Source organism: Tarenaya hassleriana, unplaced genomic scaffold (genome assembly GCF_000463585.1).
Source record: "Tarenaya hassleriana unplaced genomic scaffold, ASM46358v1 Cleome285, whole genome shotgun sequence".
Lineage (NCBI taxonomy): Eukaryota > Viridiplantae > Streptophyta > Magnoliopsida > Brassicales > Cleomaceae > Tarenaya > Tarenaya hassleriana.
This window is the reverse complement of record NW_010966056.1, coordinates 32060-40801: the sequence shown is the minus strand read 5'-3', so window position 1 is coordinate 40801 and position 8742 is coordinate 32060. Positions and strand designations below refer to the sequence as shown.

Below are 8742 nucleotides of genomic sequence, written 5' to 3'. Positions count from 1 at the left end.
CTACCGATATATTTGGTCGTTAGGTTGCGACAGAGTGCGACCGATTTATTTTGTCGTTAGGTTGCGACCGAATACTTACTCCTATTTCTGTCGCAATATGCGACAGATCTGGATTCACCGATTTGCGACAGATTACCGACATATAGACATCTGTCGTATATATGCGACCGACTACCTACAGATCTGTCTGTCGCAAAGTTACGACAGAATCACGACCACACAGATTTTACGACAACGATTTAGCGACCGATGAGTATCTGTCGTAATCGGTCGCAAATTTTTTTTACCGACAGATTCTTCTTCATGTTGCGACAGATTTTTCGGTCGCAAATTACAGTTTTTCTTGTAGTGAAATCAAGACGGAAGAGTCTGGAACGGACGGACCAGAAGTCCAGAACGGACGGTCCGCCGTGCAAGACCCGACGGTCCAAAACGGACTGTCCGTTCCAGAAAGTCTGGAACGGACGGTCCATGTGAGCAGACCGTCCGTTCTACGTGCTGGAACGGACGGTCCACGTGCATTTCTGGACCGTCCGTTCCGGGCTTCAGTTTTTCCGAAATTAAACCGGATTAGGGTTAAATCACTTTATAAAAGGGAGATTAAAAACCCTAATAAGGTGAGCCGACTTCAGAACACTTTTAGCAGTTTTTGGTGAGATCCAAAAGGTTGAGAGTGTGATCAAAGTCCGTTTTCTCGAAGCACAAATCGAATAGCGGATTCGAGTCCTAGCAGACAAGTTCCAAGCGTTGGAATCCATCCCGAAGTGTGGACACGTGTAGAGGGCGAGGTATTCTTCCTGCTTTTCGTGATCAGACGTGTTCTTCGATTGATACAGGCCCCAGATCGATTGAGGTAAGCGTTCTAACGTTTCTACGATTCAATAGCAGCATGGTTCTAGGGTTCTATAAAATTTTTGTTTTACTTCCGCTGCGCAAACCCTAGAATCGATCTCTTAGGAATAGGATTCGCTCTAGAGATCCCAGGAAACCCAACACTATGATGAACTGTTGTATGAGCTTTCTTATGATACATTTGATGTATTGACACTTTCTATGGTTTTATGGATAAGTGTTTGATTCATTACGTATTGTGCATGCTTTAATATGTTATGAAATCCATGTATTGTTAAGAACAATACTAAACTCCCTAGTCATATATCATTATGGGAACAATGATATACTAAGACTAGTATGATGTGTGATTGATGATCATAGGGATGATCATAGGTATTGGATACGATCACAATCATAGGTATTCGTTGGAGAACAGAATACTGGATTAACCCGCATGAGATTGTCACATGGACTAGCGTCATGACTTGAATCTCATATGACGGTTCCATGATTGGATCCTAAGACCTGAGATATTTACGGAATCCAATATGAGAAGTTGCGTACTTTGAATACTCAAACGTTCTGCGTAATACGAGGACTATAAAGGCGTGTATCAGGTACAAAAAGAATCATGTGTTGGATTGTAGATAGTCAAGACGGGATTTATACCTCTTGTAAAAGAGAGAGATATCGCTAGGCCCCTCGTGTGAGCGAGACTGTAGAAATGTGTGGCCGCACTATAGACGAAAGTCGTCTATTTCACACAGTTGAACTCAGTGAACGAGAAAGCAGTCGAATCAGATACGGTGGCTTGTCCATGCCTTATGTTCGGCATATAACATCGTGATACAAAAGGATCATCAACAGGAATCATCAGTGGCATTCGCAAGATCATGAACAAACTCTATTCGAGATAGGTAGTCATAGTGTCTTGCTAGAGTTTGTTGGTTTAATGCTCTATGATGAACTGTTGTATGAGCTTTCTTATGATACATTTGATGTATAGACAATTTCTATGATTTTATGGATGAGTGTTTGATTCATTACGTATTGTGCATGCTTTAATATGTTATGAAATCCATGTATTGTTATGAACAATACTAAACTCCCTAGTCATATATCATTGTTCCACAATGATATACTAAGACTAGTATGATGTGTGACTGACGATCATAGATATCGGATACGATCACAATCATAGATATTCGTTGGAGAACGGACTACTGGATTGTCCCGCATGAGATTGTCACATGGACTAGCGTCATGACTTGAATCTCATATGACGGTTCCATGATTGGATCCTAAGACCTGAGATATTTACGGAGTCCAACATGAGGAGTTGGGTACTTTGAATATGTCAAATGTCCTGCGTAACATGAGGACTGTAAAGACGTGTATCAGGTACGAAACGAATCATGTGCTGGATTGTAGATAGTCAAGACGGGATTTGTACCTCTTGTAAAAGATAAAGATATCGTTGGGCCCCTCGTGTGAGCGAGATTGTAGAAATGTGGGCCGCACTATAGACGAACGTCGTCTATTTCACACAGTCGAACTCAGTGAACGAGAAAGCAGTCGAATCAGATAAGGTGGCTTGTCCTTGCCTTAAGTTCGACATATGATATCGTGATACAAAAGGATCATCAACAGGAATCATCACTGGCGTTCGCAAGATCAGAACAAACTGTATTCGAGATAGGTAGTTATACTGTCTTGCTAGAGACCCCCTATGACTTGTATATCCAAAATAGAGATTTCAGATTATACTGCTATATCCTCCAAATCTGATATGGACGGGGAAGCGTCCCGCGTTGTCCTTTGTCAGAATTTGGGGTTGCGACGCTTATGTAAAGCGTAAGACGACTGATAAGTTATCCTCCAAATCTGATAAGTGTTTATTTGTAGGCTACCACCCTAAGAAAACTAAGGGTTACTACTTCTATATTTCGGCAGAGAACAAGGTGTTCATTGTCAGGAATTCGACTTTATGGAGCGAGAGTTCGTCTCCAAAAGAGTCAGTGGGAGTAGGATCGAACTTGAGGAAGTTCGAGAGCAACAAGTAGACGCTGAGCCGAGTGAACAAGTTGAAGACGTTCAACAAGTTTCATTGCCGGTTGTGACTCAATCTTCGACTAGTGAACCTCGGAGATCAGGCAGGATTCGCCAAGAGCCTTAGAGATACGAATTTCTCGTGACTGGGAAAGAGGAACTCATGTTATTAGAACATGATGAGCCTTCCACATATCAGAGGCTATGGCGAGTCCCGATTACGAGAAATGGCGCGAGGCTATGAAGTCCGAGATGCAATCCATGTCAGACAACCAAGTGTGGACTCTGGTTGATGCATCAGAAGGGATAAAACCCATCGGATGCAAGTGGATCTTCAAGAAGAAGACCGACATGGATGGCAACGTGCACACGTATAAGGCATGACTTGTGGCGAAAGGATTCCGTCAGATTCATGGTATTGACTATGATGAGACCTTTTCGTATGTAGTTATGTTGAAATCCATCAGGATCCTACTTGCCATAGCCGCATATTACGACTATGAGATATGGCAAATATATGTCAAGACCGGGTTCCTTAACGGGAACTTGACCAAGGATGTGTACATGACACAACCCGAAGGTTTTGTCGATCCAAGGAACCCGAGGAAAGTATGCAAGCTTCAGAGGTCCATTTATGGACTGAAGCAGGCTTCGAGGAGCTGGAACCTTCGCTTTGATGAGACAATCAAAAAGTTTGGTTTCTCACAGAACGAAGACGAGCCGTGTGTTTACAAGAAGGTCAGTGGGAGCACAATAGTATTTCTAGTGTTGTACGTAGATGACATTATCCTCATAGGGAATGACGTTCTTACCTTGCAAGACGTTAAGTCTTGGCTAGGAGCGCAGTTTTCTATGAAGGACCTAGGAGAAGCGGCCTATATTTTAGGCATCAAGATCTATAGAGATAGATCAAGCGACTACTAGGATTGAGTCAGAGTACCTACATCGATAAGGTCTTGAAACAGTTCCAGATGCAAGATTCCAAGAAAGGAACCTTACCGATGAAAAGTGGCACAGTTCTCTGCAAGAGTCAGTGTCCTATGACACCTGATGAGCGAGAACGCATGGATCGGATTCCATATGCTTCGGCAATTGGATCCATCATGTATGTCATGCTTTGTACTCGACTGGATGTATGCTATGCATTGAGCATTACGAGTAGATACCAATAAGATCCAGGTGAGTCACACTGCCTCGCCGTCAAGAACATCCTGAAGTACTTATGAAGGACTAAGAATGTGTTCTTAGTATACGGTGGGTCGGAAGACGTGCTCGCTGTAAGTGGTTACACCAATGCTAGTTTTCAGTCAGACCCCGATGACTACAGATCGCAGTCTGGCTATGTTTTCTGCTTGAACGGAGGCGTTGTTAGCTGGATGAGTTCTAAGCAAGTGACCGTTGCAGATTCTACTACAGAAGCTGAGTATATTGCAGCGTCGCACGCAACAAAGAAAGCTGTTTGGATCAGAAAGTTTGTTGGCGACTTGAGTGTCATTCCTAGTGTTGATATCACCATTTCTCTGTATTGTGACAACAATGGAGCGATCGGACAAGCGAAAGAACCCAGATCCCATCAACGATCCAAACACATACTCAGAAGACTTCACTTTATCAGGGAGATCAAGACATAGGAGACGTGCATATTTGCAGAGTGTCGACAGATGACAACATTGCCGATCCGTTGACGAAGCCTCTCCCTTCGTCGAAGCATGAGGGTCATGTTAGGGATATGTGTTGGTTTAGTGCTCTATGATGTACTGTTTATGAGCTTTCTTTAGATACATTCGATGTATTGATACTTTCTATGGTTTTATGAGAGTATTTGATTCATTACATGTTCTTGCATACTAGATCTGTTATGAAATCCATGTATCATTATGAATGATACTAAACTCCCTAGTCTTGTGTTGTTATGGGAATAACGACATAATAAGACTAGTATGATGTGTGATTGATGATCATAGAGATGATCATAGGTATTGGATACGATCACAGTCATAGGTATTCGTTGGAGAACGGAATACTGGATTAACCCGCATGAGATTGTCACATGGGCTAGCGGAATGACTTGAATCTCATATGGCGGTTCCATGATTGGATCCTAAGACCTGAGATATCTACGAAATCCAACATGAGGAGTTGCGTGCTTTGAATACGTCAAACGTTCTGCGTAACAGGAGAACTATAAAGGCGTGTATCAGGTACGAAACGAATCATGTACTCGATTGTAGATAGTCAAGACGGGATTTGTACTTCTCGTAAAAGAGAGAGATATCGCTGGGCCCCTCGTATGAGCGAGACTGTAGAAATGTGTGGCCGCACTATAGACGAACGTCGTCTATTTCAGACAGTCAAACTCAGTGAACGAGAAAGCAGTCGAATCAGATAAGGTGGCTTGTCCATGCCTTATGTTCGACATATGATATCACGATACAAAAGGATCATCAACCAGAATCATCTCTGGCGTTCGTAAAGATCACGAACAAACCTTATTCGAGATAGATAATCATAGTGTCTTGCTAGAGACCGGTTAAATCACTTTATAAAAGGGAGATTAAAAACCCTAATTAAGGTAGAGAGAAAAAGAGCCGACTTCAGAACACATTTAGCAGACTTTTGGAGAGATCCAAGAGATTGAGAGTGTGATCAAAGTCCGTTTTTCTCGAAGCACAAATCGAATAGTGGATTCGAGTCCTAGCAGACAAGTTCCAAGCGTTGGAATCCATCCCGAAGTGTGGATACGTGTAGAGGGCGAGGTAATCTTCCTCCCTTTCGTGATCAGACGTCTTCTTCGATTGATACAGACCCCGGATCGATTGAGGTAAGCGTTCTAACGTTTCTACGATTCATTAGAAGCATGGTTCTAGGGTTTATTAAATTTTTGTTTTATATCCGCTGCACAAACCCTAGAATCGATCTTTTAGGAATAGGATTCGCTCTAGAGATCCCAGGAAAACCCAACAGTGGTGATATACGCTCAACGCGGAAGAGGATGGAAGGCTGCCAATCTCGATCACCGGCACTCGCAAGAGGCACTCGAATTCGGGATTGGGTATGAGGGTCGAAGTGGAGGAGGATGGGATCCGAGTTCAATCACCGGCGCTCGAATGAGGCTCTCGAATTCGAACTCGAATCAAGGAGGGGAATGGATAAATCGAAGGATAGAAGGCTCGTGGACTCACCACAGGGCCGGCCTCGGACATACCAAGGCACACGAAGTCGGACACACCGATGGCTCGGACAAACCGAGCAAACTCGGACACACCGAGAAGCACTCGACACACAAGGGTGGAGAAGAAAAAAGAGAGTACTCTTTGATTAGCAAAACAAATCTCCCAATTACAAAGGAGTTTCGAAATTTATAGAGAGATGGCTATTAATGGTGCTTAACATGCACAAGAGGAGCCTAACATGCATTTAATGTGGTGGTTGGAAGAATATAGCTGTTGGGACTTTGCTTGCAGCTCAAGAAGCTTCCTTTTGCATGTAGGGTTCGGCCATGATGGTGAAGATGTGATGCAGGCCATGTCGGGGTGCGTCGGCCTCGTCTTTGTCCCGTATCCCGCTCAAGACTTGATCAACAATGCTATATAGTAGTTGGCGAAGGGCTCGAGTTTTGGCGCGAGTGATTGGTGGCTCGGCCTTAATGTATGCTCGTGGAGCATCCTTCGCGTGATGGTTGTTGTCGAGCTTTGCGGGGTCAAGTGATCGTGTAACGTCTTGATCACTTGATGTTTCCAAGAGTTGGTCTTCGGTTGATTGCTCCGAGAAGTCCGTATTTACTCCTAGCTCCGTGTGTTCCCGCTCCGCTACCAAATGCTCCGGCTCCGACTCTAAGTCCACGTGCTCCTGCTCATGCTCCGGCTCCATGTCCTCATCACATGGACTGCCTTGAATTACAATTTCCACCGAATGGCGAGTAGAATCTTTTGCAGACGACTTAAATACGCGACGGGGTATTGTAAGTGGCAGAGTGGCCTTGCTGCAACGATCCACTGAGATTCAGCCCTTTCTTTGAACGCGGAAAGGCGCAGGAGCAAAGAATTCATATACGTGGCAAACCCCACAAGAAAAACCGCGAAAAAGGTATTGAAAATACAACTTACCTATTTAATGATGCTGATTTGGATCCTTTTGATACAGGTAAGCAAGTTTTGAGGACAAAACCTCCAGAAGAGGGAGGGAATGATGAGGACATGGAGCCGGAGCATGAGCAGGAGCACGTGGACTTAGAGTCGGAGCCGGAGCATTTGGATGCGGAGCGGGAACGCACGGAGCAAGGAGTAAACACGGACTTCTCGGAACAATCAACCGAAGACCAACTCTTGGAAACATCAAGTGATCAAGACGTTACACGATCACTTGACCCCGCAAAGCTCGACAACAACCATCACGCGAAGGATGCTCCACGAGCATACATTAAGGCCACAACCAAACTTCCGCAACACGAGACACACAGACAAGAAGTTGGGATCAATGCCGCCGGACTCAAGGACTACATGTTAACCAAGGAACATCTAAAGTGGCCGCCCGATAAGCATACGAGTCTCATAGGCTACACGTTAGGTTCTGCAATGTCATCGTGGACTTTTCAAGTATGGCTTCCTTTGACATTTTGTCCAAGTTTTTCTCGGTTTCTTTGGCGGTCTCTTTTTGGTCATCCTCCGCTTTTTGAGGTCCTTTTTCAAGTATGACTTCATTTTCCTCGGTCACCACTAGGGATTTGTCCTCTGAACCATCCGTCATAGTCATTTCTTGATGCTCGAGATATTCATGTTCTTGTTCCCTGCGCTCGTGACACATGGTCGCACAAGTGAGATCAATACACGAAAGAATGAATTCGTTACCTGGTAGGATAGTCGTTGCTTCCTCGTGTTGGTCTTTGTTATCCTTCGTCTTGAGCTCATCTTCGTTTTCCGTGATTCTTTCTCTGGTTGGCGTTGCAGCGAATACATTTACCGATTCGAAAGGCTTCTTGTTGATTTGTCGCTCTACTTGAATCGCCGTATGCACAAGATGTCCCAAGTCACGGTACACTTGTTGTTTTACCTTTCTAGCGATTTGCCTTTGTAAGCCCCCTAGGAAGTGCTCCATGAGACTTTTTTCATCGTTGTCGATTCTTAAGTATGCAACGAGCTGCTCAAATTCTCTGTAGTAGTCCTCAACCGTTGTGTCTCCCTGCATGATGTTATCAAATCTATATTGTAATTCACGGAGACAATGTCGGGGTACATACCTTTTCCGCAGGAGGATTCTCATCTCTTTCCAAGTGGAAATCGGATCATAATGTGCTCGTCGGTTTTCGATCTCCTTTTGTTCCCACCACAGGAGAGCATTCTTCGCAAGATGGGCAGCCGCGTATTGGACCTTTCTTTGGTTCGACCAGGAGTAACACTCAAAGATGTCATTCATTTGCCGCTCCCACTCGAGGTAGACTTCCGGGCCTTCTTCTCCCGTAAATAAGGACGACTTAGATTTCCGACCAGCCCTTAATTCATGATACGGGCGGTTGTTTGAGGCCCTCGCAGATTCGATGGGTCGGGTCTCCTGCTCAAGTCGTGTGAGGCGTTCTTGAATCTGTTGTAACATTTGAAGCATAGCGCTTTTACTAGATTCTATATTCGCTCCCTCACGTGACTGTTCGTGGTTACTCATGTCACTAAACCTCGCAACACACAATCACGCAGCAACCAACGTGCAAGACAAACACTTAGGCGCTCAACCTAACGCCTAACAAACACGAATACGTGCAATCGAAGCAAACAGATCGTGCACACGTGTGATGCAATGCAAGTGTCGGAATGTAATGCATTCATAAACCAATGAATCAATACAAAGTCAAAATGTCATATCACGGAT

The 8742-nt window shown here is 44.3% G+C and overlaps 1 long non-coding RNA gene across 1 annotated transcript; it reads right to left on the bottom strand.

The window, feature by feature from the left end:
- Nucleotides 1–357: 357 nt before the first annotated feature.
- Nucleotides 358–6887, bottom strand: LOC104818149. The gene is made up of 3 exons (XR_772610.2): nucleotides 6765–6887; nucleotides 4074–4076; nucleotides 358–369 (listed from the first exon to the last, which is right to left on the bottom strand). It is a non-coding gene; the product is annotated as an uncharacterized LOC104818149 (long non-coding RNA).
- Nucleotides 6888–8742: the final 1855 nt, after the last annotated feature.